Raw genomic sequence first — 13,198 nt, 5'->3', positions numbered from 1 at the left:
GTCTTGACCCGGAAAATCCCTTTCTATTTCCATACCACCCATACTCATTCCAGCAGGACCTGGAATCAGGGTGGCTCTCAACTTTGAGCCTGCAATAAAGCCCCACCTTTCCCATTTTCCAGATTGTTCTGAACGAGTGAGTGACTCTAGAGTACAGAATACTTACCACTGTCAGGTTCCAGCAGGGCTGCCTACGATTTCAGAGAAGAAAACATTATGAGCATCGAATCATGCCTTGTCCTGTTTGCACAGCTTTTTGTTATCTTGGTGATAGAGAAAACTAGGCGGGAAAGGATGACAGAGGCCAGTGAACCCCAAAACACGAACAGAGCAAACTTAGTCATGGACACAGGCATCAGATCTTCCTACGGGATGCACGTCCCGGGTCCATTTGACAAAATCATTGGTGAGGAGGAGTACTGCTACCCATGGAAAGCTTGCTAGCCTGCAGACTGTAACTAACCCTGCTGTTTTTTAAATGACTTTGGAATCAGGTATCCGTCGATAATAGACTCTCACTAAACATTTTCTGCATCGGGTAACGTGTATATAACAAGTGGGATGTACACGCTGTGTTTTTTGTATCTGACTTCGATTGATAGAGGAAAAAAAGAATGTTGGACCTCACACAAAGAAAGGCCAGCTTACCACCTTGGGGACTGATGGGGCCTCTCCCTCTACGCTGTCCACGGGTAGGTCCTCCAACACGGTCTCCAGGGAATCTAGGTAGATATACACAGAAACTGTCAGGACACTGGGGGGACCCCTCAGGAAGAGCTCCCGGAGCTTTTCTTGCTGTGCACACACGTACAAGTGTATGGAGACGGGCAGTGATTCAGTATGGACTGAGCTGCTGTTGGCCTTTGCTTGGTGGATGAAGATAGGTCAAGGAGAAGAGCAGCAAAGAAACACTGCCTCTGAATTTGAGCTACAGGGAATTGAATAAGTGAAATAGTGGAGCTGAAAGGCACACCTACTGGCCCGCACACAAACCTACACCACCTAAGGGCAGCACAGTAGCTTCTTGGGACAGTGCCATGGGGACCCAGGTCTTTACCTGGAAAATCCCTTTCTATTTCCATATCACCTGTTCTCATTACAGCAGGTCCTGGAATCAGGGTAGCTCTCAACATTGAGCCTGCCATAAAGCCCCACCCTTCCCATTTTCCAGTTGGTTCCAAACAAGTGAGTGACTCTAGAATGCAGAATACGTACCTGTCTTACTTTTCAGGAGGGCCACCTACGATTTCAGAGAAGAAAACATTATGAGCATCGAATCATGCCTTGTCCTGTTTGCACAGCTCTTTTCTTATCTTGGTGATGGGAGAAAACTAGGTGGGAAAGGGTGACAGAGGCCAGCAAACCCCAAAACGCAAACAGAGCAAATTAGTCATGGATAGAGGCATCAGATCTTCCTACAGGATGCACGTCCCGGGTCCATTTGACAAAATCATTGGCAAGAAGGAATACTGCTACCCGTGGAAAAGCTCACTACCCTGCAGACTGTAGCTGATGCTCCTGTTTTTTTAAATGTCTTTCTTATTAGGTATCAGTGGGTAATAGACTCTCACTGAACATTTTCCCCGCCAAGTAAAGTGTATATATCAAGTGGGATGTACACGCTGAGATTTTTGCATCTGACTTTGATTGAAAGAGAAGAAAAGAATGTTGGATCTCACACAAAGAAAGGTTACCACCTTGGTGAAAAATGGGCCCTCTCCATCCATGCTGTCCAAGGAAAGGTCACATGTGCTATCCAGCGAATCTAGGTTGATTGACACAGAAACAGTCAGGACACTGGTGGGACTCCTCAGGAATTGCTCAGGGGGCTTTGCTTGCTGTGCACATATGTACAACTGAATGGAGACAGGTGGTTAATCAGTATGGACTGAGCTGCCGTTGGCCTTCGTGGATGGAGAAGGTCATGGAGAGGCGCAGCAAAGTAAATAGGAATGCTGCCTCTGAATTCGAGCTACAGGGAATAGAAAAAGTGTGAAATAGTCAATCTGAAGGACACAGCTACTGCCCCGCACACAAACCTACACCACCTAAGGGCATGACAGTAGCTTCCGGGGACAGTGTCATGTGGCCATAGGTCTTTACCCAGAAAATCCCTTTCTGGTACATGGACTCTTATTCTCATTCCAGCAGGACCTGGAATTAGGGTGGCTCTCAACACTGAGCCTGCAATAAAGCCCCACCTTTACCATTTTCCACCTTGTTCCAAACAAGGGCGTGGCTCTAGAGTCCAGAATACTTACCACTGTCAGGTTCCAGCAGGGCCACCTGCGATTTCAGAGAAGAAAACATTATGAGCATCGAATCATGCCTTGTCCTGTTTGCACAGCACTTGTGTGATCTTGGTGATGGGAAAAAACCAGGTGGGAAAGGGTGACAGATGCCAGCGAACCCCAAAGCATGAACAGAGCAAACTTAGTCATGGGCACAGGCATCAGATCTTCCTACAGGATGCATGTGCCAAATCATTGGCAAGGAGGAATACTGCTGCCCGCGGAAAAGCTCACTAGCCTGAAGACTAACTGATCCTGCTTTTTTTTCCTCAGTGTCTTTGGAATCAAGTATCAGTTGAAAATAGACTGTCACTAAACATTCTCCCCACCACATAAATTGTACTTGCTGAGATTTTTGCATCTGACCTCGACTGAAAGAGAAAATATAAATGTTGTATCTCACACAAAGAAAGGCCATCTTACCACCTTGGTGAAAAATGGGCCCTTTGCCTCTTCACTCTCCAAGGAAAGGTCATCCATCAGGCCATCCGGGGAAGCTAGGTAGAAACACACAGAAACTGTCAGGACACTGGTGAAGTGGCTCAGGAATTGCTTTGGGAGCTTTGCTTGGCGTGGACATGTGCACAAGAGTATGGCAAGGGTGGTTCATGAGTATGGACTGATCTGCCGCTGCATCAAGAATGGTCAGGGAGAGGAGCAGGAAAGTAAAGAGAAAGACTGCCTCTGAATTTTAGCTACAGGGAATTGAATCAGGGTGAAACCGTCAATCTGAAAGAGGGTAAACACTAATATGCATGCTACGTTTTACTGACAGAATCCTATGAACCCTACTGACCTTTGAAGTTCAGCAAAAGTGAGCTTGTGTTGTGGCCATTTTCAAGACTGATTCTTTGCCAGGATAAACCTACGCTGCTCCTACACAGATATCATCTCTTCTAGAAGATTGGAATTCATTTAGAGAACACCGTGTTGCAAGACTGCATTCAATCCTACCAAAACTACCCTCCAGGTTTATATTTGTTCACTAATCATTTATCATGAGGAAAATCAAAGATACAGGCTTTCAACCTACTGACATGCCTGCATTTCAAAATAGCCACCGTGAACGACACGCTGTTTCTTTCCAGTCTTCCATTTCTGTGCAATGTGTGTGTCCTAGAGTCAGTGGGACCCATTCTTTCCAGGAAATCCCCCCCCCCCCCGCCAGCAAGTGGCAAGTTCATGAGGCCTGGTGAGAGCACGGACATTCTCACCTGGCCATGCAGGAGATTTGCAGCAAGTTTGGTCAGGCACCAACCTAATGATGAAGCTTTACTGGGAGTCCTCATTTGCCACTTACCCTTCAGCATGTGCTTTTAAGCTGTGAGCATTTTTGAAGGCTAATGATGATTTTTTGATAGATCAAAATGTCTTCCTGATTCTTCTCTGCTTTGGTCATGGATGGGAATTATCCCCAACTATGACAGATGTTGGGCCCTTCATTTCTGCCCCATTCCCATCTGAGGAAAGGGAGCCCTAAGCAAACCTCCAGGTGTAGCTCCGGTCGGAGAGGAATATGGTGTCCTAGGTGGTGTGCACTGTGCGGATGAGGTTTACCTTTGGAAATTTGCCACTTGTATTGATCTGTGTATGTGGGAAATGTCTTCCGGTGAAACACATGCAATCACACACCCACATGCACAATCCCATCCCATCGACTCACAGAAACAACCCCCAACCCTCATACACACCAGCCACACCACCTAAGTGACCTACTTGCTTCCAGGGACTGTAGAACAGGGCCATAGGTTTCTACAGGACAATCAGTTTTTCTCACTCAACCCCAGCCTCCATTCCCAGCAGGAGCCCAGAATCAGCGAAGCTCTCCAGACCAAAGAGGAGGAGAAAGCCCCACTTTGTGCATCAGCTAGATTTGTCCTCAAGAATTGACTGATCTTAGAATATGTACTTGGACCATTTCCGGTTGCCTCCTCCTACAGTTAGAGAAAAGGAAACACTGTAAGGATCACATCATCCTGTGCGAACCGTTGGCACACATCTTTTGTTCTCTTGGTGATGTGAGCAAGCTAGATGGGATACATCATTGAGTTTATGATCAAAAAACTAATAAAATCACCTGCAAAAAAGGCTCCACCTTTGAATGTCAGATCTCACAAGTCCATTTTAATCAGCAAATACAAAGTTATTTTCCACAGACAAGATTGTCTCCTGGAAAATGCCCGCTATCATACATTGTGTAACTAATTGGTGGTGAGGTTTGTTTTAATGCCCCTCTAAATACGGGTCAGTTAGTAGTATAAACTCACAGGAAACTCTCAATGCCGAGGACATTGTATATATCCTCTGGAATGTACATGCTCAGTTGTTCAAGGAAATAGAAATAAAACAATGGTTGTATTTCAGACACAGAAAATGACTTTACCATAGGACCTGAGTGTCTCAGTTGTTTAAGCGTGTGACTTCAGCTCAGGTCATGATCCCAGGGAACTGGGATGGATCCCCGTGCTCAACGGGGAGCCAGCTTCTCCCTCTCCCTCTGCTACTCACCCTGCCTCCTCTCTCTCTCTCTCTCTCTCTCTCTCTCTCTCTCATAAAAATACAAACTTAAAAAAAATGACTTTACCTGAGGGAGAGTCACAGTTTCTTCCTCTGCCTTCGAACTGAGTCTTTCAATCATGCCCTCGGGAGCAGCTAGGAGGATACAGAGGCACTGTGAGGACACTGGTGTGGCTGCTCAAGAACTAGTAAGGGAGTGTGGGTGGATGGGGACAGGAGGCGAGTGTGTGCTTGTGGTTCCCAGCTTGGCTCTCCATGGAGGAGGTCAAGGGTTTGGATCATTCATCTCCGTACCATCCCCATCTCAGGAAAGGAAAGGGAAACCTCCTCTAGGTACAGCTGTGGTGATGGAGGGAATGAGTATGTAAAGTGTGCCACGGTGTTTTGAGTGTTTCAGAAGGGTGACAGTCTTATTATGATGGAAGTGTGAGAAATACCTCCTGAAATTGCACACATCTACATTAACAATCATAACACATAGACACACACACCCACAGACACACACATGCGCGTGTGCGCCCTTCAACGCACATGCACACAAGTCATACCTTCTATATGCCATAGTTCTTCCAGGCCCTGTACAACGCGATCACAGTGCCTTACTGGACAGTCGCTCTCAAACTACCCCAACCCTCATTCCCTGGGGGAACCCCAAATCAGGTTGCAAACTTCTTTTTACCCTAGACTTCACCACAAAGAGTGATACTCTTAAATACGTACAGTTTTTGTTTCTCGCCGCATCCAGCTGTGATTGGAGAAAATAAAACACTATGAGGATCACACCATCCTGTACACTGTTCTCACAGCTCTTTTGTTTGGTGCAAGGACTTCAGGTAATTGGATGGGATACAATGGTTGAGCCAGGGTCCCCCCACCCAAGTGAAAGAGGACATATATAGTGATGCTTGAGCCCTTCATGGCAGACCTCTGAAGTCCATTCTGGTCAACAGAGAGAAAATTCTTTTCCAAGGCGAACCATTTTCAGCTGAAAAGGTGTTTAATCCCATACAGTTTGTAACAGGCTGTCCTCCTTCGTCACCCGTTTTGTGTCCACTGTCAGTTCATAACAGACTTTCACTCAGCATTCCTCCAACAAAGGAGACTGCTTTATCATCTCTAAGGTGTAGTGCCGGATTTTCATCCTGCACTGATGGAAGAGGAAATCAAGGAAGGGACGTTTCTAGCTCAGAGAAAGAGAGGTGAGCTTACATCAGGGACAGGTGGGGCCCCTTCCTCTGTCCTGTCCCTGGGAAGGTCGTCGGTCTGGCACTCCTCAGGATCTAGGAGAACACAGAGTAGCTGTCAGGGTATTGGTTGCACTACACAGGAATGACTCAGGGAGTTTTCCCTGATGTGGACACGGGGCCACAGTGAATGTATGTGATCGGTGACCAAGCCAGGCACATTCCCACTTCTTCCCCCGTCACGGGACCACGTCAGCTTTCATCCCGGCATTTATGCTGTGACGGGATCTGTCCTCTATTGCCTCGGAGTATTAGTTTTTTATGGGATGGAATCTATATAGTGTTTATGCTTTTATTAATAAGTGTTACTCAACAACACTATTTACATGCGTAAGGCTTTGAAGTCAGCACTACCATCTATATCCAAAGCATTTCCATCCGAAGTAACATCTGTACCCATGAAAAATGGCTGCACCCCACCCGTTCCCCCCTCCGTCCTACTTTCTACGTTCTGGGTTTACCAATTTCCCTACTATCGTTTCCTCAAAGAGTGGGATCGTGTAACACATGTCTTTCTGTGCGTGCCTTCTTTCAAAAAGCATCTTAGTTCTTCAAGGCCCATCCATTTCGTAGAATATTGAATACTTTAGTTTTTTCATATGGCTGAATAGCATTCCATTATGTGTACGTATTCCATTCCCTCACAGGATGGATTTGTGGGTTGTGTGTGTCTATGGCTACTGGCAATACTGCTGTCTCGAACGTTGGTGCACAGATTTCTGTCTGTCACCGGAACAGGAATACTTGACATTACGCATTTGCCAAACGTGTAGAACGGTAAACACAAATAATGTATTTTAATGTAAACTGTGGACTCTAGTTCTTAAAAAGTTTGAGGTTGTTTCGTTAATTGTAAGGTATATTGTACACACATGTAAGATGTGGTTAATGGAGGGAAGTGGAGGGGTGGGATATGGGAACTTCCTGTCTTATCTATTCCAATTTTATGTTAATCTAAACCGGTTCAAACCATGGTTGCCTAGTTACCAAAAATCGAGAAACAGAGTTTCATGGAGAGATCTGTATTGACTTGTGTTCAAAAAATAGCTAAGGTCCATACATTCAGCTAGTAGACAGTTTTTTCCTATGACACATGGATCCAGTTTCAGGGAGAAATTCATCTTGACTTCTATAGTTAATGGTGATGGACTTAATATATTTAAATATGTGTATATGAAATAATAAGAAAATTGTCTCAGCATTTTTATATTCTTCTGTTATGCCTATGCTACTGAATAAAAGAATTATTTCTAAATCAACTTAATGAGTAAATTTCCACAGTACCTTCCATGGTGTCCCCAATATGGAAGACCTGGTTTTGGAGGGAGAAGCGGACACTTTTCTTTTTTTTTTTTTGGAAGACGCCGAAGTGGTTGTGGAGGGCTCCACAACTTCCTTCCCTCCTTCCACACAGAGTCCTGGGAAATGCATAGAAATAGAGAGCGTTGTTGGCATCTTGCCATCGGGGCAGGAGTCATAATTTACTCCTAGTTCAACCTTCTGCTCCCCCTACTCACCAACTGTCTAGCAGACATTTGTCCTTCAACGTTGTACTTAGGAAGATGTTGCAGGGCGGTGTGTCCTGACGTCCCCCAACAGACAGGTTTTGTGGTCAACTACTGTGAGGTAGCAGGGACGTGAAAGAAAGGCAACAAAAGCACAGTGACCATGGCTGATGGCCTGGATTCACATCCCATTTAGAAGGTCCCCATACCTGAGAGAGTTACCGAGAGCCCTCTGTGTCTCAGTTTCCTGCTCTGAAATGTGGAAATATTCATACCTCCTATTCATCAGTGTGCTGTTGTAAATGCTAAAAGTGATTTCCTCCAAGTAGAGCCTCGCACATAGTAAAGGACTGATGCTTCACAATTGCTCTGGAGGTATTCAGGTTCTGATTTCCTATAGAATGAGCTAGACACCTGGTAGTGGGTGAATCCAGACATGGGACTCGGATGACTCCACTGCATGGGAGGTTGGAAGCTCAGTCTTTGTCCTTCACCTGGGAATGAAGCTTTACAGCTCTCAGAGAAAGTGTATCATCCCCTCTTGTTATCCCCGCACCAGCAGCATTGGAGCGGAAAATATGGGGTGGCTAACCCATATTTTATAGTGGAGGGCCCTAAAAAGGTAGGGAGATGAAGTGACTGTCTCTGGTGAGTGATGGATCCGGCACAGGAATGTAGTTGTTTCCCTGGGGAGAGAGATCCTGAGGACCTGACACTGGCCCAGGGCCCCCGAGGAAATGTCCTGAACCCCTGAACCAAGAGCTGCCCTCACTTTCTCAAATCCACCTGTGCCCTGCAGGAGGTGTCTGTACCACAAGAACAATTTCAATCCCAATTCACCTCTGCGTTAGGGTTCTGGTCATGAGATATGCTGGAGGTTCTTCCAGTTGAGCCTCAGTGAAGCATCAGAGAAGTGCAGTTTGGCCACTTTCCCCCATTTTTTTGCAATGTCAGCTCAGTCCCCCAGGTTCTTCCCAAAGGGCAGTTGACCACCCACTGTGACGGGCGCTTTGCTTGGCTCCCAGGATGATTCAAAATCCAGGCCATTCCAAACCACCTGTCACACTGTGACCCTACCAGGAATTCGCTTGCCTTCAGCTCACCAATCCCCAGCAGCAATTCACGGGAATTATCGTGGAAGTGGCCATCCAGGCTGGAGATGTTTGCTTTAAGGAAGTCAGTCTCTGATGCTGAATGTCTTACTGTTGATCTAAGGAATGGTCTGAGTGGCCTGAACTAAAATGAGGCTACACTGGCTGGAATGAGTTCCTCCCTACTCCTTCCTACCTCCCCCACTTGCAGTCTCTACTCTCACGTCTCTTTGTCCTTTCTCAACAGTCTAGGGTTAGGGGACAGTCTCCTGTCTCCTCTTAGAGAGTCCCCTCCATACACACGGCCTTGAAAATCCACCCCAGGACTATCTTTGAAGGGAGACAGCCCATTACTCAGCTGCTAAATGTTCATTCCACCTACCCGATCGCACAGTCCCTTCTCGTTCTCTCCCAGGCATCATCTAGACAGCCAATGAACCCTTCCCCATCAACCCATGAAAATACCAAAAGATATTCCAGTTTCTCTCCTTCTAAAAATGTCTGGATTTAGACTGCTCACAGTTGCTTCCAGATTTTGTCGTCCACCTTAAGAAGAGGTGACTTGTAATTCCTTTCCCTATAATGTGTTCTTGGATGGCATCAAGATTCTCCTGATCCAATGAGAGCAGTGTGGTGTGTTCCCTGTGTGCGTTCTCGGTAGGACTATGTACGAAACTGGCATTCAGAAATAGTACAGTTTTCTGGATTTAGAAGGTATTTAAGGAAGCCAGCTTCATCGAACAATCAAAAGTAACTAATCCAGAACACCTAGAATATTCATCTATCAGTGTGGACAAATTGGAAGGTGGCCATGAACAGAAAAAAAAGGAAACAAATTTCTCTAGAAGTGAGGCAGCCAACTTGAGAGAAGAGAATTCAGAAAATCCATATGAACATACCTGTAGAACAGCAATTCAGGTTGCCCATCGTGGGAAACTTCACCCCTGTTACCAAACTGCAAGGGCTCGGCTCACAGAGTGACAGTTGAAATGGAAGTTGAAATGGTTGCATCATCAGTCACCATGGCGATGGGTTGGTTATGATAGAACTTTCAGAGTGCAGACAGCTCTGCACACTGTGGGTTGATGGAGGGAAGTGGGTCCGGGTTGGGCAGATGGACGATGGGTATAAAAGAGGGCACTTGTTGTGATCACCACTGAGTGCTATTTATAAGTGATGAAGCACTGAATTCTACTCCAGAAACCAATACTGCACTGTATTTTACATGAACTAAAAAAAAAAAAAAAAAAAAAAAGGATGCCCCGGAAGGGGCCACATAAAGACTTAAATATTCATTTTATATCTGCCATTCTATAAATCTTTTATTTAAAAAAACCTTGTTTAAAAACGTCTTTCCTGGCTAGGCAGAGCAAGATGGAAGAGGAGTAGGAGACCTGGATTTCGTCTGGTCTCAGGAATTCGGCTGGATAGGGATCAAACCATTCTGATCACCTACAAACTCAACAGGAGATTGAAGAAAAGAATAGCAACAACTCTCTGAAAAGAAAAGCGACCACTTTCTGGAAGGTAGGACATGCGAAGAAGTGAATCCGAGGCGATATTCGGGAGGATAGACGGCGGGGGAGGGGGCCTCCCGTCAGCTGCTTCTGGCAAGTGATAGAGCCGCGGAGCACAAAATCCGAACTTTTAGAAGTTGGCTCCACTGAGGAACGTTGCTCCAGTGACTAGGCTGGGAGTGGAACCCTCATGGGACAGTGTGGTCTCAGGACCCTCAGGGTCACAGAAAGACTGGGGGTGCCTGAGTGCGGCAGAGCTCCCAGGTATCGGAACGGGGAAGACAGCTGCAGAGACGGAGCCGAGGTGCAGGCTCTCACCTCGGGGTTGCCATAAACCGTGATCCACGGCAGTCAGGCCACTGCTCCTCTAGCAGGGACCCAACAAGTGGTAGATCCCGGGAGACTCCCCTTCCTCCCCTGGGAGGAGCAGCGCGGGCACACACCGCATGAAACTGCTGGGTTTGGAGACTCCACACAGAGTCGGGTGCCAAAGATAGAAACGCTCGGTCACAGGCTGGGTGAGCACGGAGTGCGGCCGGAGACCGGGGACACGGGAGTGACTGACTGCTTTTCTCTGGGGGCGCACTGAGGAGCGGGGCCCCGAGTTCCCAGCTCCTCCAGGCGGGGATTGGGAGGCCACCATTTTCACTCTCGTCCTCCAAAGCTGTACAGAAAGCTTGCAGGGCACAAAAGCTCCCATGATCAAACCAAGAATTGCAGCCAAGAATTCTATATCCAGCTAGGCTGTCATTAAAAATTGAAGGAGAGATAAAAAGCTTCCAGGACAAACAAAAACTAAAGGAATTTGCACACACGAAACCAGCCCTCCAAGAAATATTGAAAGGGGTCCTCTAAGCAAAGAGAACCTAAAAGCAGCATAGACCAGAAAGGAACACAGACAATATACAGGAACAGTCACCTTACAAACAATACAGTGGCACTAAATTCATAACTTTCAATAGTTACCCTGAAAGTAAATGGGCTAAATGCCCCAATCAAAAGACACAGGCTATCAGAATGGATTAAAAAACAAGACCCATCAATATGCTGTCTGCAAGAGACTCATTTTAGACCCAAAGACACCCCCAGATTGAAAGTGAGGCGGGGGGAAACCATTTCCCATGCTAAAGGACACCAAAAGAAAGCTGGGGTAGCAATCCTTATATCAGACAAATTAGATTTTTTTTAAAGATTTTATTTATTTATTTGACAGAGGGAGAGACAGCGAGAGAAGGAACACAAGCAGGGGAGAGGGTCAGAGGGAGAAGCAGTCTACTCGCCGAGCAGGGAGCCCGATGTGGGACTCGATCCCAGGACCCTGGGATCATGACCTGTGCCGAAGGCAGATGCTTAATGACTGAGCCACCCAGGTGCCCGATGAATTAGATTTTAAAACAAAGACTGGAATAAGAGATGAGGAAGGACATTATATCCTACTAAAAGGGTCTATCCAACAAGAAGATCTAACAATTGTAAATATCTATGCCCCTAACATGGGAGCAGCCGATTATATAAGGCAATTAATAACAAAAGCAAAGAAACACTTTGACAACAATAGAATAATAGTGGGGACTTTAACACCCCCCTGACGGAAATGGACAGATCATCTAAGCAAAAGACCAACAAGGAAATAAAGACTTTAAATGACACACTGGACCCAATGGACATCACAGACAGATTCAGAACATTCCATCCCAAAGAACGGAATACACATTCTTCTCTAGTGCCCATGGAACATTCTCCAGAATTGATCACATCCTAGGTCACAAATCAGGTCTCAACTGGTACCAAAAGATTGGGATTATTCCCTGCATATTTTCAGACCACAGTGTTTGAAACTAGAACTCATTCACAAGAGGAAAGTCGGAAAGAACTCAAATACATGGAGGCTAAAGACCATCCTACTAAAGAACGAATGGGTCAACCAGGAAATTAAAGAAGAATTAAAAAAATTCATGGAAACCAATGCAAATGAAAACACAACTGTCCAAAATCTTTGGGATACAGCAAAGACAGTCCTGAGAGGAAAGTATATAGCAATACAAGCCTTTCTCAAGAAACAAGAAAGGTCTCAAATACACAACCTAACCCTACACCTAAAGGAGCTGGAGAAAGAACAGCAAATAAAGCCTAAACCCAGCAGGAGAAGAGAAATAATAAAGATCAGTGCAAGTGATGAATCCCTGAATTCTCCTGAAACCAGTATTGCACTGTGTGTTAAGTAACTAACATTTAAATAAAAATTTGAAAAGAAAAAAAAAAAGAAAATCCAAAAGGAAAATACATTTACAGCAATATCTGTATTTACTGAAAATAACCCAGGTCTTAATTGGACCCACAATTCAAACCCACGTTGGCCATGGGTCAATTGTAGTACCGAAAATCCTAGTCAGAGCAATTACAGAAGAAAAAATAAATAAATAAAAGGCATCCAAATTCAAAAGGAAGAAGTAAAGGTCACTATTTTCAGATGACATGATATTGTATGTAAAATACCCTAAAGACAACACCAAAAAGTATTAAAATAAATATAGTCAGTAAAGTTGCAGGATAAAAGATACATAAAAATCTGTTGCATTATTATACACTAAATAACGAATTATCAGAAAAATAAATTTAGGGTGCCTGGGTGGCTCAGTCATTAAGCAGCTGCCTTCGGCTTGGGTCATGATCCTGGAGTCCTGGATCGAGTCCCACATTGGGCTCCCTGCTCAGCGGGAAGCCTGCTTCTCCCTCTCCCATGCCCTCTGCTTGTGTTCCTGCTCTCACTGTCTCTGTGTCTGTCAAATAAATAAATAAATAAAATCTTTAAAAAAAGAAAACTAAATTTAAAAAACAATCAGATTAACAACTGCATCAAAAAAAAAAAAAAAAACCTAGGGATAAATTTTCCCAAGGAGGTGAAAGCTGATATACAGAAAACTGTACGACATTAAGGAAAGAAACTGAAGACAACACAACAAAATGGACATTTCATGCTCATGGATTAGAAGAATTAATAGTGTTAAAATGTCTATACTACCCAAAGCTCTC

General features: G+C 45.2%; 2 long non-coding RNA genes across 2 annotated transcripts; both read right to left on the bottom strand.

Moving 5' to 3' along the window:
- Positions 1-650: 650 nt before the first annotated feature.
- On the bottom strand, positions 651-1,753 carry LOC148162293 (uncharacterized). The gene is made up of 3 exons (XR_015766987.1): positions 1,698-1,753; positions 1,216-1,240; positions 651-722 (listed from the first exon to the last, which is right to left on the bottom strand). It is a non-coding gene; the product is annotated as an uncharacterized LOC148162293 (long non-coding RNA).
- A 2,344-nt stretch (positions 1,754-4,097) lies between these two features.
- On the bottom strand, positions 4,098-9,711 carry LOC148162292 (uncharacterized). Its single transcript, XR_015766986.1, has 6 exons — positions 9,548-9,711; positions 7,570-7,671; positions 7,337-7,470; positions 6,018-6,088; positions 4,876-4,943; positions 4,098-4,225 (listed from the first exon to the last, which is right to left on the bottom strand). It is a non-coding gene; the product is annotated as an uncharacterized LOC148162292 (long non-coding RNA).
- Positions 9,712-13,198: the final 3,487 nt, after the last annotated feature.

The sequence above is a fragment of the Eumetopias jubatus genome, unplaced genomic scaffold (genome assembly GCF_037043125.1).
Source record: "Eumetopias jubatus isolate StellerSeaLion01/CBP00866 unplaced genomic scaffold, mEumJub1_p1.0 scaffold_16, whole genome shotgun sequence".
NCBI classification, from domain to species: domain Eukaryota; kingdom Metazoa; phylum Chordata; class Mammalia; order Carnivora; family Otariidae; genus Eumetopias; species Eumetopias jubatus.
The sequence above is the reverse complement of the archived record's forward strand: the minus strand, read 5'-3'. Positions and strand labels throughout refer to the sequence as shown.